The sequence below is a fragment of the Rhinopithecus roxellana genome, chromosome 8 (assembly GCF_007565055.1).
Source record: "Rhinopithecus roxellana isolate Shanxi Qingling chromosome 8, ASM756505v1, whole genome shotgun sequence".
Classification (NCBI taxonomy): Eukaryota; Metazoa; Chordata; class Mammalia; order Primates; family Cercopithecidae; genus Rhinopithecus; species Rhinopithecus roxellana.
In genome coordinates, this window is record NC_044556.1 from 90,850,243 (window position 1) to 90,869,739 (window position 19,497).

General features: G+C 44.9%; 1 pseudogene; it reads right to left on the reverse strand.

Annotated features, from left to right (window-relative positions):
* Positions 1 to 12,317: 12,317 nt before the first annotated feature.
* LOC104677149 lies at positions 12,318 to 14,390 on the reverse strand (annotated as a pseudogene).
* Positions 14,391 to 19,497: the final 5,107 nt, after the last annotated feature.

Below are 19,497 nucleotides of genomic sequence, written 5' to 3' on the forward strand. Positions count from 1 at the left end.
TTTCTTGTATATTTGTTTGAGTTCTTTGTAGATTCTGGATATTAGCCCTTTGTCAGATGAGTAGGTTGCAAAAATTTTCTCCCATTCTGTAGGTTGCCTGTTCACTCTGATGGTAGTTTCTTTTGCTGTGCAGAAGCTCTTTAGTTTAATTAGATCCCATTTGTCAATTTTGGCTTTTGTTGCCGTTGCTTTTGGTGTTTTAGACATGAAGTGGACTGCAAATTTCTAAGGACGGAGTAGATGTAGAGATATCTGACTTACAACTGTGATTTGGTCTCTTGCTTTGGCTGACTAAGCAAAATCTCTGAATATAAAAATAAAAGGCACTTACTTTCTGGTCAAAAACAGAAGAAATCTATCATTCATGCATTCTTATCATAACAGCTAAACTGAACTAAAATCAAATATAAGTGCTCTCTTTTGCAGATTTACCTGGAAACGATCTTATGTTGAAATTGACATTTGTCCATATAACTGGAAAAGGATTTCCTTGGGAGTCACTCTGTTTGCCTCCAAGATTATGAATGATCAAGCTATACAAAATGTGGACAACTCTCAGATCTTCAAGGATATCCCAGTAAAGGACATGTGAGTTTATAAGGTTTTGTTAAACTTTCTAACCATTTTCAAATACCTCATTTTTCCCCATATAGTTAACACTTTCAAAATATTTTGAAAGGTAACATTGTACAGATAATGAAGATAGGTAAAAAACTACCTATGTTTTTCTATCCAGATTTAGTATAACAATTCATATTTTTCATTATTAATGAATAAGTCTTGATGTGTTACTGTTGTAGTAATCTCCTTGAGAAATTGAAAAGTATTTTCCAGTGTTTTTCTTTTTTTCTTTTTTTTTTGGCAGGCATCTTACAAGTGTATTACCAAAACAACACAGTAAAGGTTTTTATGGCTTTCTACAAGCTGTCAGTTTTAGTCATTTTTTAAGGAGTATATGTCTGGCCTTTGAAATAATTGGCTACTGGAGAAGTTATAACTTAAATGAGTTATACCAAACTTACAGAGTAAAAAAGGATATAAGAGAGTACCATAAGCAGCTATACACCAAAAAAATTGAATAACCTAAATAAAATGAACAAATTTTTAGAAACAAAAAACCTACTAAGACAGAATCAGGAATAGAATAGCTGAATAAACCTATTCAGCAAGGAGATTCAGTATGAACATTGCATCAGTAACTGAAAGCCCAGCAACAAAGAAAAGCCCTAGACCAGATGGCTTCACTGCTGAATTCTACCCAACATCTAAAGCAGAATTAACACCAGTTTTTCTCAAACTCTTTCAAAAATTTGAAGAGGAGGTAACATTTTCTAACTCATTCTATGAGGCCAGTATTACCCAGACACCAAACCAAAGACAACACAAGAAAACTACAGACAAACATCACTTACAAATGCTGATGCAAAAATCCTCAACAAAATACTAGCAATTTAAATTTAGCAGTACATTAAAAGGATTATACACCATGAATGAGTATAATTGACTCCTGAAGTAAAAGTATGCTCCAACACATAAAAATCAATGTAATACCACATTAACCTATAGAAGAAAACCAAAGCAGAAAAACTATTTGTCAAAATTTAACCCACTTTCATGATAAAAAAATACTCAAACTACAAACAGAAAGGAAAGACCTTAATATAATATGTTATACATTTTAAAAAAACAAAGCTAACATAATGGTGAAAGCTTTTATCCTAAGAGCAAAAACAAGGATGCCTGCTTTTACCACTTCTATTTAATGTAGTATGGAAGGTTCTAGTTAGAGCAATAAGGCAAGAAAAAGAATTTTAAAAATTCCAATTAAAAAAGAAAAGGTAAAAGTATCTGTTTGCAGATGATACAATCTTGTATATTGTGAAAGAAACTGTCAGGAGCAATAAATAAAATTCAACAAAGTTGCAGGATACAAAATCAATACATAAAATAATTTGTATTTCTACAATAACTAACAATAAACTACATGAAGAAAAATCAAGACAACAGTATCATTTATGATACTGTCAAAAGAATAAAATACTTAGAAACCAGCTTAACCAAGGTAATGAAAAACCTGTACAGTGAAAACTATAAACATTGCAGAAAGGTATTAAACATGACTCAAATGAAAAGACACCATGTGTTTATGGATTGGAAGACAAAACCTTGTCAAAATGTCATTGTTATCTACAGATTCAATGAAATTCCTATAAAAATCCCAACATGTGCAAAAATAGAAAAACCTATTCTAAAATTCAGATGAAATCTCAAAAAAAAAAAAAAAACCCAAGTGTCCCAATCTATACTAAAATAAACAAAGTTAAAGGACTAATGCCTTGTGGTTTCAAACTTACTACAATGCTTCAGTACCCAAAAAATGTTGTACCAGCATAGAGACAGACATGAAGACCAAGGCAATATTGGTCATAATTTTCAACAAGGCAGCCAAAACTATTCAATGAGAAAGGACAGTATTTTTAAATGGTGCTAGAAAAACTGGATATTTACATGGAAAAGAATGATGTTGAACCCTTACTTTACACCATATACAAAACAATTAAAAATTGATCAAACATCTAATTGTGAGAGCTAAAGCTATAAAACCCTTAGAAGAAAACATAGGGAAAAAGTTTCATAACATAGAATCTGGCAATAATTTCTTGGATATGACAGTGAAAGTGCAGGCAACACAACAAAAATACATAAAAATAACATTATTAAAGTTAAAACCTTTTGTGTATCTGAAGATACAGTCAATAGATTGTATTCACAGAGGGGGAGAAAATATCCACACATTATGTATCTGATAAGTAATTAATATCCAGGCTATATTAAGACCACAGCAACAACAACAACATCAAATTTAAAAATGAGCAGAGATTTTAAAATAAACATTTCTTTAAAGAAGATACACAAATGATCAGTAAGCACAGAGTGAGGTGCTCGGCATCAATTATCATGAGAACAATGTACATCAAAAGCACAATGCAATGCCAACTGACACACATAAGTATAGCTACCATAAAACAACAACAACAATAAACCAAAACAAACAACAAAAACCCAGAGAACAGCAAATACTGGATGTGGAGAAATCAGAAGTCTTGCATACTACTGGTGGGAAAGTAAAATGGCACAGCCACTGTGGAAAACAGTAATCACCATATGATCTAGCAATTCCACTCCTGGGTATATACCTAAAAGAACTGAAAGCAAGAATTTGCACAGATATTTGCACACCCATGTTTATAGCAGCACTCACAATAGCCAAAGAGTAGAAACCACCAAAATGTCCATCTATAGATGAATGGGTAAGCAAATATAGTCAATACATACAATGATATCTTCAACCTTAAAAATAAATTTTGATACATGCTACAACAAAACTTGAGAAGATTTTGCTAAGTAAAATAAGTTAGACAAAAAAGCAAATACTGTATGTTTCCACTTATATGAAGCACCTAGAGTAGTCAAATTTATAGACATAGAAAATAAAATAGTGGAGATCAGGGGATGGGAGGAAGGGAAATGGGGAGTTATTTTTCCATAGATAGAATTTCAGTTTGGGATGATAAAATAGTTTTGAAAATGGATAGTGGTGATGCTTGCACAACAATGTATTTGTACTTAACGCCACTGAATTACACACCTCAAAGTGGTTACAGTGGTAAACTTTGTTATGCATATTTTACCACAGTAAAAAACTTAGCAAATACTTTTAAATCTACATTTTTCTTTGAACTCTTTATATCTGATATGGTTTGGCTTGGTATCCCCACCCAAATCTCATCTTGAATTGTACTCCCATATTTCCCACATGTTGTGGGAGTGACCTGGTGGGAGATTATTGGATCATGGGGACAGTTTCCCCTCTGCTGTTCTCATGGTAGTGACTAAGTCTCATCAGATCTGATGGTTTGATAAGGGGAAATCCGTTTCACTTGGCTTTTATTCTCTCTCCTGCTGCCGCCATGTGAGACGTGTCTTTCAATTTCCACAATGATTGTGAGGCCTCCTCAGCCACATGAAACTGTAAGTCCAGTAAACCTCTTTCTTTTGTAAATTGCTGAGTCTTGGGTATGTCTTTATCAGCAGCATGAAAATGCACTAATACAACATTCTTTGTTCATTTTTCAATTTTTTTGCTGGTCTTTTAATATTTATGATAGCTTTACATATACATCACCCAAATTAGCTTTTTCTGTCATATATGTTGGAGATTTCCCCAGTCCATTGACTTTTGATTTTGAGGCATTTTTTTCTCATAGAAAGTTTTAATTTTTATGAAGTCAAATTCATCAGTCTTCTATTTGATGACTTCTTCATTTAGGAGTTTAGGAGTTTCAGTTTAGGATAATAATAAAGTTGTAGATATAGATAAAGGAGATGGTTGTACAACAATGTGAGTATACTGAATGCCATTGAACTGTACATTTAAACATGATTAAGATGGTGAGATTTATGTTATATATATTTTACCACCAAAAAAGGGCCAGGCTTAGATGATTATATGTTAGCGGTTTGGAGTAGCTCTGACACCTATTCCCCTCCAGGGCTCTAATTTATAAAGCACCCACACAATAAAAGTAGATAGTGACTTCACATATCTTCATGGCATCTTATAAGCCCCATACCAGGGACTGTCTTGGAAAGCTGTTGTGGAAAAATTGGCATAAACTTGAGGTCAATATGAGACCTCTTGTCTCTTCTCATGCTGCTAATAAAGACATACCTGAAACTGGGTAATTTATAAAGGAAAGAAAGTTTAATGGACTCACAGTTCCACATGGCTAGCGAGGCCTCAAGATCACAATGGAAGGTAAAGAAGGAGCAAAGTCATGTCTTACATTGTGGCAGGCAAGAGGGAAGTGAGAGCCAAGTTAAGTGGGAAGTCCCTTATAAAACCATCAGATCTCATGAGGACTCATTCAATATCATAACAGTATGGGGAAACCACTCCCATGATTCATTTCTCTCCACCTGGTCCCACCCTTGACACATGGGGAATATCACAATTCAAGGTGAGATTTGGGTGGGGACACAGAGCCAAACCATGTTATTCCATCCACAGCCCCTCCCAAATCTCATGTTCTCACATTTCAAAACCAATTTTGCTTTCCCAATAGTCCCCCAAAGTCTTAACTCATTTAAGCATTAACTCAAAAGTCCACACTCCAAAGTCTCATCTGAGACAAGTACCTTCCACCTATGAGCCTGTAAAGTCAAAAGAAAGTTAGTTACTTCCTAGATACAATGGGGATACAGACATTGGATAAATAAATACACCTGTTCCAAATGTGAGAAGCTAGCCAAAATGAAGGGGCTATAGGCCCCATGCAATTCCAAAATCCAGCAGGGCAGTTAATTCTTAAAGCTCTGAAATGATCTCCTTTGACTCCATGTCTCACATCCAGGTCTTGCTGATGCAAGGCTGCCCGCAGCCTTGGGCAGCTCTGTCCCTGTGGCTTTGCAGGGTACAGCCTTGCCGCCTGGCTGCTTTCATGGGCTGGCATTGTGTGTCTGGGGCTTTTTCAGGTACACAGTACAAGCTGTAGGTGTGTCTACCATTCTGGGATCTGGAAGATAGTGGCCCTCTGCTCACAGCTCCATTAGGCAGTGCCCCAGTGGGGACTCTGTGTGGGGGCTCCAACTCCACCTTTTCCTTCCACACTGCTCTAGCAGAGGTTCTCCAGAAGGGCTGTACCCCTGCAGCAAACTTCTGCCTGGACATCCAGGCATTTCCATACATCCTCTGAAATCTAGGCAGAGGTTTCCAAACCTCAATTCTTGACTTCTACACACCTGCAGGCCCAACACCATGTGTAAGTCACCAAGGCTTGAGGCCTGTACCTCTGAAGCAATGGCCTGAACTGTACCTTGGTCCCTTTTAGTCATGGTTGGAGTGACTGGGATGCAGGGCACCAAATCCCAAGGCTGCACACTGCAGGGGGCCTCTAGACCTGGCCCAGGAAACCATTTTCTCCTCCCAGGCCTTTATTGCCAGATCCTTCATAACATAGAATCTGGCAATAATTTCTTGGATATGACAGTGAAAGTAAAAAAGGATATAAGAGAGTACCATAAGCAGTATGGTAATACTGAGGGCTTGCCAGTGCTGTTTCAATGCTTTCTAATGATATCTATAGAGCATTAACCTTGGGCAGGAGGTTCATTCCTAGGACACTTGAGAATGTGGAGTTTGAGGGCAAGGGAGAAGAATCTAAGAATACGTTGTGTTCGAGGCCTTTAGGCCTGTGATTGGAGGGGCTGCTGTGAAGGTCTCTGACATACCTTGGAAACATTTTCCCCATTGTCTTGGTGATTAATATTCAGCCCCTTGTTGCTTATGCAAATTTCTGCTGTAGGCTTGAATTTCTCCACAGAAAATGGTTTTTTTCTTTTCTGCTGCATCATCAGGCTGCAAATTTTTCAAGCTTTGATGAAGGAGTGGCCTACCCCTCCACACCTGTGGGCGTTTCTCATTAGGTGGAACAAGAGACTTGAGAAAAGAAATGAGATACAGAGACAAAGTATAGAGAAAGAAAAAGTGGGCCCAGGGGACCGGCGCTTAGCATACAGAGGACCCACACCAGCACCGGTATCTGAGTTCCCTTAGTATTTATTGATAATTATCTTTACCATCTTAAAGAAAAGGAAGTGGCAGGATAATAGGATCATTATAGAGAGAAAGTCAGCAGTAAGACATATGAATAAAGTTCTCTGTGACATGAATAAGTTTAAGGAAAAGTGCTGTGCCTTGATATGCATATGCAAACATCTCCATAAACCTTTTTAGTGCATAAAGAGCAGCATTGCGCTAGCAAGTCCCGACTTTTAACCAGCAACCTGCCTTCAGGCACTTGTTTAACGAAGCACACCCTGTACAGCCCCAAATCCTTTAAACCTCGAGTCACCACAGCACATGTCTCTTGCAAGGACAAGGTTGGGGGTAGGGTCACAGATTAATAGCATCTCAAATACAGAGCAAAATGGAGTATCTTATGTCTACTTCTTTCTATACAGACACAGTAATAGGCTGATCTCTCTCTCTTTTCCCCACACTTTTTTTTTGAGATGGAGTCTCGCTCTGTCACCTGGGCTGGAGTGCAGTGGCCGGTTCTCAGCTCACTGCAAGCTCCGCCTCCCGGGTTTATGCTGTTCTCCTGCCTCAGCCTCCAAGTAGCTGGGACTACAGGCGCCCGCCACCTCGCCCGGCTAGTTTTTTTTGTATTTTTTAGTAGAGACGGGGTTTCACGGTGTTAGCCAGGATGGTCTCGATCTCCTGACCTCGTGATCCGCCCGTCTCAGCCTCCCAAAGTGCTAGGATTACAGGCTTGAGCCACCGCGCCCGGCCTTCCCCACACTTTTATGCTCTGCTTCCTCTTTGAGATGGAGTTTCACTCTTGTCCCCCAGAATGGAGTACAATGGCATGATCTCAGCTCACTGCAACCTCCGCCTCCTGGGTTTAAGTGATTCTCCTGCCTCAGCCTCCCGAGTAGCTGGGATTACAGGTGCCTGCCACCACGTCTGGCTAATTTTTATATTATTAGTAGAGACAGGGTTTCACCATGTTGGTGAAGCTGGTCTTGAACTCCTGACCTCAAGTAACCCCCCACCTTGGCCTCCCAAAGTGCTAGGATTACAGGCATGAGCTACTGTGCCTGGCCCTTCTGTGTACTCTTGAATGTTTTGCTATTTAGAAATTTCTTCTGCAAGATACCCTAAATCATCTCTCTCAAGTTCAAAGTTCCACAAATATCTAGGGCAAGGGGCAAAGTGCCACCAGTCTCTTTGCATAGCATGAGTGACCTTTACTGTAGTTCCCAACAAGATCCTTATCTCTATCTGAGACCACCTCAGCCTGGACCTTATTGTCCATATCACTATCAGCATTTTGGTCAAAGCCATTCAACAAGTCTCCAGAAAGTTCCAAACCTTCCAACATCTTCCTGTCTTCTAAGCTCTGCAAACTGTTCCAACCTCTGCCTGTTACCCAGGTCCAAAGTCACATCCACATTTTTGGGTGTCTTTACAGTAGCACCCTATTCCTGGGACCAATTTACTGTACTAGTCTGTCCTCATACTGCTAATAAAGACATTCCTGAGACTGGGTAATAAATAAAGGAAAGCAGGTTCAATGGACTCACAGTTCCACATGGCTGAGGAGGCCCCACAATCGTGGCAGAAGGTGAAGGAGGAGCAAAGTCTCACCTTACATGGCAGCAGGCATGAGAGGAGTGAGAGCCAAGTGAAGGGGGAAGCCCCTTATAAAACCATCAGATCGTGGGAGAACTCAGTCACTATCATGAGAACAGTATGGGGAAACTGCTCCATGATTTAATTATCTCCACCTGGTCCCATCCTTGACACATGGGCATTATCACAAATTAAGGTAAGATTTGGGTAGGGACAGAGAGCCAAACCATATAACCTCCTATCCCCTATTCTGGAACTAGATGGAGGAACATATGCATGCAGGTTCACCTGGAGAGATTAGATGGGGCAAGCAGAAGTCTTGCCCAAATCTTCCCATGAGCCTGGACCTTGAGCCCTCTCACATGCTGTCAGGCATGTATCATACCAAGAAAGGAGGCTAGGAGGGTACTGTATCTACCTGTATACAGGGAGCTATGAAATATCTGAGTTGAGAATGTGACACATGAGAGGACAGAGTCAGTATGACCTTTACACAGTGACCTGGCTCAAATAATTTCAGGCTTGCATTAACCAGGTGAGTTCCTCTTTCTCTCCAAGGTAGGTAAACTAGAGGGGTGAAGTGGGAGTTGGGGATAATTTTGGGTAGTACTTATTCTGTGTTCTAAATAAGAAAACCATAAATGCCCTCTTTCAGGGTCCAAATATTAGGTGAAAAATATCCCTTTGTCATCTCAGTCATGTACTGTGGACTCCAGCCGAGCAGTACACAAATATTCATTTATACTTTCTCTCTGCATAATGTGGGCTTTTCCAGTTTTATGATGTAGCTAAGTTCTCTCATGTTACTAACTGGGGACCAGACTACTGAATGTCATAACAGGTGGCCAGCATGTCTGTGAAGGGCAGAAACTGGGGGAACAGCTGGCAGAAGCCAGCTAGTAAAGACCCAATGCCCACTCCATAGAGGACTCCACACTTACAAGAAAATACTAGGCTGCCTCACTAGTTATGCCCCTAAATAAAAAAACAAAACTCCTCTACAGAATGTGTGTGTATACACCTAAATACATGCACACAGCTACATGCAAAGGGAAAGGGCTTGGAAGAAAACAGATCCACCTCCGAACACCAGTTACTTCTGGGAAAGGGGCAGATGAAGCCAACTGCCCCATTATCTTTTAAACTGATGAGCCTGTGTTAACTTTGCACTCTTTGGGTTATTACACAAGCCCTGCAGAACTGAACCACCACCAACCACTTGCACTTTTCCTGATACCAAATGATGACTTCCCTCAAAGTTCAGCCCCACCACCTGCTTCCCATGTAGGGGGCTACTGACCTCCTGGGGTGCAGTCCTGGTCCCAGGTAGGGGGCCACTGGCCTCCTGGGGTACAGGGTTCCAGGCTAAATCCACCCCAGATTCCTAGTGAAACCAGCATGTGTCCAAGGGGCTTTCTCAAGCCTGGACCATGTGCCCACCAGAGAAATATGCCTGTACTCGCTCCCCTAGGACAGACTCCCTTTCCCGTCAGTTGGAATGAGGGGTAGGGAAGATTTCATGGTGTCTGGTAGAGGTTGGGTATGCTGAATCTGATGTGCTGTCAGAAGCTCCCCAGAGTCAGGTGCATTCTCAGCACATGCTGTGCGCTGCCCCTTCAAGCTGTGAGAGTCCCAGAAGGCAGGTGCTACTGCAACCCCCATTTATAGATAAGCAGAGGTCAGGTGATCTGCAGCAAGCCAAGAAGCTAAGAGGCCAACAGGCTGGATCTGCATTTTGCTTGCAGAGGCCCCATCTGGCTGCCTGAGGCTGCTCTTGAGACTCCTCCTGCCGCCTGCTCCCCCTCTTCCCTCTGCAGCTATGCCAGCTTCTACCCACAGCTGTGCTCCAGGTGGGGAACATCTATGGGTGCACCATGGCACAGCTGCTCAAAAACCACAGTGTGTAGTAGAGCCCCCCACTTCATGCTGTCTCCCATGTCCAAGTCCAAGTTCATCTAGGGCTTTAATGAGACCAAGCTCCACTGAATTCCCGGATAGTTGATAATCCCTACAATCCCCTCTACATGGGTAAGCCACCAGACCTTGGCCCTGCTCCCTCCTGGCCCCACCATTCTGCCTCAATTGCTTATATGCTACCCTGTCTGTACTGTTTTGAAGCCCCTACAAGAACGTTGAGATTCTGAGCTGACTCCCACTGAAGGAAGAAAACCATCAGCAGTCACTAGGTTCTGCTTTCTGGAAGCTTCATGCCCCCTCCCACCATGGCCCATGCTTGCCGGGCTAGAAGGGGGACTCCTGAGACTTGAGAAACACAGACCTGCAGCTGGCATATAAAAAAAGGCCCCTAAGAGGACCACTCCCATCCATGAAGTCCCAGGTGGAACCAGGTAATTGGGAAATACACAGGAGCCAAGCCTGGGCCCCACTCAGAACCAGGTGGGAACTGTGGCAGTGACTTGCCCCCTCTGCCACTCTGGCTGTATCACTGCAGGAGGGAGGAACATCTGACACCACTCACGAGTGGGGACACTAGGTGTGGGCAGCTTCCAGTTGTTGCTGCAGCTGAACCTTCCCCACCAGCTCCATGTAAGGCCATCTCAGGTGGGTGCAGGCCTGTGAGAGCCAGTGAGGAGGGCTGTCACAGAGGCCCCTTTTCCTGCTCTGAGAACAGGTTGGGGCATTAAAGGGGAACTTCTCTCACCTCCCAGCTGTGTCCCTACCCAGGGACATATTTTCCAAAGATGAAACACTCCTCTGCTTGCCTGTGAGGCAATTGCCAGCATTTAGGGAAAAGGAGATGAGCCTCACCTGCCTTCCCTGATGTATCTGAGGCAGGTGGGCAGGACTAGGGGAAGGCCAAGGTGATCTGGGGTGGGACCTGAACATCTGCCCAACCCCAGGCTGTGCTGGCTTCATCTTCCTGATCCACCTGTGTGATGGGGTGAATTACCAACAGGGTATCATACAGGCCATGGCTGAGTTCTACAAGAGCCAGGTAGAAGAGCACTGTCCTGGGTGTGCTCCCGAGCACCCAGCTCACACACATCTTATTGACAGCTTCCTGGAGGCAGGCCTCGAAGTCCAGGCTTCCTGAGAGGCCTAGGAAGGAGGCTCTGCCTGGCTTAAGGGCCTGACCCCAAAGGTGCCACTTCCACCTCTCTCATCCTGATAGCCTTGTATTCTCCCCCTGCTTTGAAGCGGGGGATAGGTGAGACAAGAGGCAGTGTACATTAGCTGCTTTTTCAGAGAGTGCTATCCCTCCAGCCTGGGGCACAATAGACCCCTGAGTAGGCATTTTCATCACTGGTTGCCAGATTCCCAGTTCCTGTTCGAAAACTGCACCCATGCCCTGGAGAGAGACACACAGGCCCAGTGACCACATGTACAGCCCCCAGGGCCTAATTCCCTTCTACATGCATGTGAGTACACAGTGGGCTTGATTCCTGCCAACTAGTCTCTGCCCCTGCCAGATATTCGTGTGCCCACATGATTAGGGGAAGAGGTCACACTGACACACCCACGCTATCATGGGGAAGGGGTAGCTGGCCCCCTATTTGACCACCCTTTATTGCTGGTTCAGGACCAGCAGTGCTACTACATTGTCTCCAAGGTGCCACCTTGGGGTAGAATTGCCCAACCCTTTTGGAAGTAGGGTGGGGGTGGGCAGCACTGGCCACTTTTAAGTTAGAGACCAGCTGGTCCTGTGGAGGAGAAGCCAGGGTTGCCTTCAGGAAACAGGTTCCCTACTGAGCAGATGACCAAGGCCCAGGGCAGGTTCAAGCTCCTGTGAAGCACGCCTGCCATGTCCATAGCCCATACTAACCCCGCCAGGATCCACTGGAATGCTTGTTCCTGGGCATAGAAGCCCAAGTCGGCTGTAACCTTGCAGCACAATTACATCTGCCAGCAGTACTCAGAAGGCCTATAGAAAGTGCAGGTGAAAGCAGATGCTAAGAGAATGCTCTATTAGGCAAAACTGCATACTATGAAAATGCTTTAAAAAGCAAGAAGAAGAGATGTGAAGACACAAACAATAAGTGCGTAGTGACACATGGCTATCAGAACACACTAGAGAATCCACACCACTTCCCTTCTTTACCCAGAAAAGGCAGGCTCTAGACCACCTCCTTCCTCCTTGGCCATGGCATCCTGGTACTGCTTACTCAGACAGCAGGTCGTTCATGTTGCTCTCGGCCTTGGTGAACTCCATCACGTCCATGCCCTCACCCGTGTGCCACTGCAGGAAGGCCTGGAACACACTTGAACAGCTCCAGGATGGCCGTGTTGTTGCCGATGCAGGTGGCTGACATTTTTAGCCCCTTGGGTGCAATGGCACAGATGGCCGTTTTCACATTGTGAGAGCCAGTCAGCAAAGTAGCTGCTGTTCTTGTTTTAAATATTGAACATTTGCTCATCCACCTCCCTCATGGACACACAACCTCTGAAAATGGCAGCCACCATTAGGTAGTGGCCATGACGGGCTACACAGGCAACCATAATATTCTTAGCATCAAATATCTGCTGGGTGAGCTCAGCCACAGTCAGGGCCCGGTATTGTTGGCTGCCCCGGCTGGTCGGTGGGGCAAAGTCAGGCATGAAGAAGTGCACAGCCGGGGAAATGGGATCATGTTCATGGCCAGCCTTTGCAGGTCAGTATTCAGCTGGCCTGGGAAGCGCAGGCACGTGATGACCCCACTCACTGGTAGCAGACACCAGGTGATTCAGGTCACCGTAGGTGGGTGTGGGCAGTTTTAGGGTTCTGGAACAGATGTCATGCAGGACTACAGAGCTTCGCTATCAATGCAAAAGGTCTCATTTGCAATTTCTATGAGCTGGTGGACTGAGAGGGTGGCACTGTAGGACTCCACCATGGTGTCTGACACCTTGGGCAAAGGCAGAACACTGTTTACGATCCTGTCTGGGTACCCCTCCCAGATCTTACTGATGAGAAGGGTACCCATCCCAGATCCAGTCCCTCCACCCAGGGAGCGGGTAAGCTGGAAACCCTGCAGGCAGTCACAGCTCTGATTCTTTTTTCACAACATCCATCACTGATGCCTTCAGCTCTGCACCTTCTGTGTAGTGCCCCTTGGCCCAGTTGTTCCTGGCCCCACACTGACCTGTAAGACAGTACAGCAAGTCACTGGATGGCCAGATATACAGTCATCAGGGGCCACCACAATGCAAAAAAGGGCCAAGTATCACGTGTGAGGTGAAAGCACGATTCACCCTGCAGGTGGAGCAGGTGGACCTCCCTCCCCCAAAGCTAAAGGATAGCAGCCTCCCCTGTTAGAAATTAAGTCAGGAGCCGAACCTGAGACAGCCTAACAACAGACCTTCTGCAGGTGGCTCCTGCCCATCCACAAGGAAAGTAGCAGCTTCTGCCCCCAGCTCAGCTCCCTGCAGAAAGATTGCATCAGCAGCTCATCTCAGGCAGACAGCTGGGCCTTCCTGCCAAAGCCCGTTTAGGAGAAGGAGATTGAGTGACTCAGGATAGGAAGGTGTTCAGAGGCCCTAGCTCCACAGTTCCCACAGCGATGACCGTGGGGCACTCTGTGAATCTGAGCTGCCCTGGCTAAGGAGCCCCACCCCAGTCCTCACCGAAGGTGTCGTCGGGCCTGAAGACCCACCCGAAGGGCCCCGAGCGCACAGAGTCCACGGTGCCCGGCTCCGGATCCACGAGCACAGCGCGGGTCAGGTACCGGCCACCTGAGGGGAGCGGGAAGGCATCAGCGAGCGGAGGGCCGCCATTCCCAGGAGGGCGGTGGGGGAAGGACTGGGGTCTCACACCTGGCCTCGTTGTAGTACACATTGAGGCGCTCCAGCTGCAGGTCCCTGTCCCCGTGGGAGGTCCCAGCAGAGTCGATGGTTTGTTCATCAGAGATCACCTCCCAGAACTGCGAGAGACAGGAGGGGCCAGACAGGCCAGGGCTGAGTCACGGAGGCCGCGGAGCCCGAGGCTCCCCAGCCCCTCTTCTATCCCCAGCCCCTCTCCTAACCCCACCCCAGGCCTCTGGATCCCTGGAGGTCCGCCCTGGCTGCCTAGCCAGCCACCCAGGCCCACCGCGACCCAGGCAGGGAGCCCAGGGGCCTCAATACAGCTCCTGCCACTGCCAACATCTTCCCGGGCCACCCGGCAGGCCTGCGCTGGGCCCTCAGAGCCGCGGCCACCAACCTTGGTGTGGATCTGGTTCCCACACTGCGGGGTCTGCGATAGCACGATCTCCCTCATGGCCACTGCGGGACTAGGGCGGCAGGAGAAAAGCGAGGAGGAGCAGACGCGCAGCGACAGTGCCAGTGCTCCGCCAACGCTAAAATAACCCCGCGCCCACCTCCCCCAGCCTCAGATTGGGCTACCAGAATAAGCAACAGCTTTACTTCCACACAGGTGTACCTACCTGTGAATCCCTTGGCGTTCAAGGTCTGTTGGAGAGCTCAGATGGCTTTGCTGTGATCCTTTCCACGTTGGGGAAAGCTGGTCAGCTGGTAGAACTTCCTCCCATGTCTTTAGTAAGACTAAATCCCAAGCTGAGCTGAAACAGAATTTTTCTCCCATATGGGAAGGGAAGCCTTTTGTTTCCATATTCGCAGCGTGCCTTTGCACCTGTCCTAGATTGATGACATAATTTTGTAACTGATGAGCCCTTTCATCTATTAGGAGATCTGTGGTTAGGAAAGACCTTCTGTATGTTAACTCAATAGGATGTACTTATAAGTTTTCCTTTGGAGCAGCTCAAACCCGGAGTAAGCTATGCGTGTTAGAGATAGTCAGGCCTCTAACTTAGCTAGAGTCTTCTTTAGAGTATGATTAACACTTTCACCTTTCCAGAGGACTGTGGTCTCCTCACAGAGTGAAGGTGATATTGGATTCCTAAAGCTGAGGATAGCTGTTGGGAAATGCCTGCTGTGAAAGATGGGCCATTGTCACTTTGCAGGCCTTTAGATGACCCAAAAGGAGGAATTATTTCTTCTGGTAAACACTTTTCAGATAGGGTGGAGAATGCTTCGATCTAACCAGTGAATGTATCAGTAAGCATTAGCAAATATTTGAATCTCCTGCAGAAAGGCATCTGAGTAAATTAGAGTTGCCAGCCCTCACCTGGATGGGCTCCTCAATGTTGGACAGGTTTAACTGGAGGAGGAGAAAATTGCTGGTTCTTTGGGTTATTTCAGGCACTGAGTCACCTGCTTTAGTGTCTTGAAAAGATTTATCACCATAAGCAAATGAGACATTAGCTGAATCAAAGAATCCCTTCTAGGGTGAAAAGAATCATGAAAGTGCTTAATTATTTTCCTACGATTGGTACTTGGCATTAGTAATTTATTACGATCAGTCAGCCAGCCAGAGTGGTCCTGGGCTGGACTGCAATCCCTGGCCCATTTTTGTTCTTCTTCGGAGTGTTCTGGCCCAGCTCTATGTATGCCTAGCAGCACGCCCATAAGCTTCATTGGCCCTTTGCCGCATCTGCCAGGGCATTTCCTTTTACACAGTCTCTCTTTTGATGTCCTCTGCAATGAATTACAGTCACCTTTTTATTTTTTTTGCAGCAAAGCAGCGTTCTAACAAGCTCAAAATCTGAGTAATGTATGGAAAAGCCCTTGGTGGTCAGGAGTCCCTACCCATTCCAAATTGCAGCATAAGCATAAAGCACTAAAAAATCATACTTGGAATCAGTGTAAATGTTAACTTTTAAATCCTTTCCCAACTTCAGGGCTCTAGTAAGCTTAATTGACTCAGCTTTTTGAGCTGAGGTAGAGGCCAGCAAGGCTTGTGCCTTGATTATCTTGTGCCGACTAATAGCATACCTACGCTCCTGTTTTCCTGATGCATAAGACAACTTGAATCTGTCAATCATTCTTCTTTGGGATGGTCAAGGGGCTCATTTCTCTTGTCTGGCCTGCTAGGATAAATCTGTTTCATAACCTGTGACATGGTTTGGCTGTCAAATCTTATCTTGAATTGTAGCTCCCATAATTCCCGTGTGTCATGGGAGGGACCCAGTTGGAGGTAATTGAATCGGGGGCGGGTCTTTCTCATGCTGTTCTTGTGACAGAGAATAAGCCCATGAGATCTGGTGGTTTGATATTTATTTATTTATTTATTTATTTAATTTTTTGAGACATAGTCTTGCTCTGTTGCCCAGGCTGCAGTGCAGTGGCATGATCTCGGCTCACTGCAACCTCTGTCTCCTGGGTTCAAGTGATTCTCCTGCCTCAGCCTCCCAAGTAGCTGGGATTACAGGTGCCCACCACCATGCCTGACTAATTTTTGTATTTTAGTAGAGACAGGGTTTCACCATGTTGGCCAGGTTGGCCTCGAACTCCTGACCTCAGGCGATCCACCTGCCTCGGCCTCCCAAAGTGCTGGGATTACAGCTGATGGTTTTATAAAGGGGAGTTTCCCTACACAAGCTCTTTTGCCTGCTGCCATGTAAGAGATGTGATTTTGCTCCTCATTTGCCTTCTGCCATGATTTTGAGGCCTCCCTAGCCATGTGGAACTGTCAGTCAATTAAACCCCTTTCCTTTATAAATTACCCAGCCTCAGGTATGTCTTTATTAGGAGCATGAGAACAGACTAATACCACCTATATGCCGGAAAGGTTGGGAGCACTTGTGGACCCTGGCAGATAAGTAGCTGGGTTTATGCAGCAGACTTTAAGCGTTATGTCTGGAGTGTCTAGCAATAAGTCCTGATTCTTTAATAAATGTTCTCCTATTATCCACTGGTGCCCTTTAGCTTCTAGGACCACCTTCCCTTGATGTGGGGTCAAAAACCTTTAGGTGCTGTCCTAATATTAGTTCATTAGCTTTGCCTACTGGAAAAGTTGAAGCAGCAACAGCTCTAAGACATCCAGGCCACCCTAAGGCCACCTGATTTATCTGCTTAGAAAAGCATGCTACTGCCCTTGGAATGTTCCCCAGTTTTGGGACAAGATTACCCAGGGCCTATGCCTTGCTTTTTGACCACATAAAGACAAAATGGTTTATCCAACTTGGGGACTCCCACAGCTGCAGCAGAGCCCAATTTCTCTTTGAGAGTATTGAAGGTTTGCTTGCAGTTCTTATTACATTCAAGGAGCTCTAAATCTTTCCCTTTTAGTGTATCACATAAATGCTTGGCTACACATCCAAATCTGGGCACCCATAAGCAGCAGTACCCAGCCATCCCCTAAAAAGGCCCACAGTCATTTGTTGGATTGCGACTCTTGAATGACTAAAAGAGCTTTTTTACTTCTAGGGATGTTGATCAGTTCCAGAGGTGAATACAGATTCCAAATATTTGAGCCGTTGAGTTAAAATCTGAGCTCTGTATGGTGATACTCTATATCCGCTAGTTCCCAGGAAATTTATCAGTACTGTTAAGTATTATTATCCAAGTCTTCTTTAGTTGGGCTAGCAATGAGTAAGTCATCTAGATACTGAATAATTCTGCCCCTTTGCAATTGCAGATTTCTTAAGTCCTTAACTAGGGCATTTTCAAATAAGTGGGGGCTATCCCAGAACCCCTCAGAGAGGACTGTCCAGGTTAGTTTTGAGGTTGAATGAGTATCTGGATCAGTCCATTCAAAAGCAAACATATTGTGAATCTGGATACATTGAGATGCAGAAAAATGCATCTTTCAGATCGAAGAAGGTAAACCAGCTTGGATCCCCTGGGACTTGGGTGAGGATTGGGGACAATGGGGTGTATGGAGACAACAACTGCATTTATTAATCCTCTAAGGTTTCTGACAAATCTGTACTTGCCAGATTAGGCTTTTGATCTGGTAACATGGGAGTATTGTAAGGAGACTCTCATGGCCTTAATAAGTCATATGGCAAGAATTTGGCAATAAGGGGTTGAATTTCCCTTCATGCTTCTTGCCTTAAAGTGTATTGTCTCTTCCGAAGGCAAGGAGCACTAGGCCGAAGTTGGATTTGAATGGGGTGTGTTTAGTGTGTTTCCCAGAGTCGGTGTGGCCCAAACCTCAGGACTTACTTGAGACAACACCTCAGGTGGTAAATGTGACAGCTCATCCTTAACTTTGTTTTTTTCCCTGAGGGGTCAAGAACAAAAGTAACACCTTCTCTGCTTTATGATCTGTGAAGGTCACCATGGCTTGGTCACTTGAGTCAATAAATTGCTCCCCAGTAAGAGGTCAGGCATTCAGACAATACTGAAAAGGCAGGTGAGAAGCCCAGAGGCCCTGGAGAACAACTTAGAAGATAAGAAAAGCAGTATTTTGGGACTTGTCCATCATGAGAAGACAGGAGCCCACTGTATTGAATCGGGACAGAGTCATCTGCTCCCATATCTAATAAGAAGTTAATACTCCTACCTGCCACTTCAAGAGTAACCTGAGGTTCCTCCACCTCCCAATGGCTAATAGTCCAGTGGGAGCGCAGGCAGGAAGTATCAGGCCCTACCACTTTTGGGTCTGCTGGGCTCTGAAGATGGCTCCCTTGGAAGCACAGTGCATTCCCTTTGGTAGCGGCTGACCTTCTTACAGAGGGCACACTGATGTATACCCAAGGCACAGTGGCCCAGAGGCCCAGACTGGGACTTTTACCTTCTCACTTCCTCTGCGAGGACCAGGGGTTAAGGGGCTGGCTCTGAAGTGGTGGAGAGCACAAGGCTGCAGCTAGAAGCTGGGCCTTTGGGGAGGTTTGTTTTATTTTATGTTTTCTCTTCCCTATTCCTGTGATTGAAAACTGCAAAAGCCAAGTCTAAAAGCAGATTCATGGGAGTCTGGAGACCTAATGCTACTTTTTGTGGCTTCCTCCAGATATTGGAAGCAGACTGGATTATAAAATGAACTCCTAGCAATGCCTGTCCCTTCTTGGAGTCAGGGGCAGTGTTAGTGTATTTCCTCAAAGTCTAAATTATTCACCCTTGTAATAAGGCTAGGTTTTCATCTTTTCTCTGAGTAATTTTCCTGACTTTATAAAAATGAAAAAGCTTTATCACACTTTTTTTTATTCCTTCAAGGAGTCAAGTATCATAATTTTTTCTCTCTATATCCTACTCTCTTTCTAATTCATTCCTCTTTTCTAGGTCCTAATTCTCTTTTGGGTCCTGGTCAGGCAGTGCTGTGCCTCCTACTTGATAGGTGTCATGTCCCTGGATGCAGGCCGCCACCCTATTAGCATGTGCTTTAGCCGCTCCCATAATACACTGCTTTTCTACCATGCAGCAGGTAGACATAAATATATGCAAATCTTGCCTGGTCAAATTATACATCAAGGTTAGCCTCTTCAATTTGTCTATTAATTTTCCTGGATCCTCTGAAAACTTTAAGTTTTTCCTTGCATATGGCTAATTCAGACATAGAAAAGGGTACACATACCTATATAGTG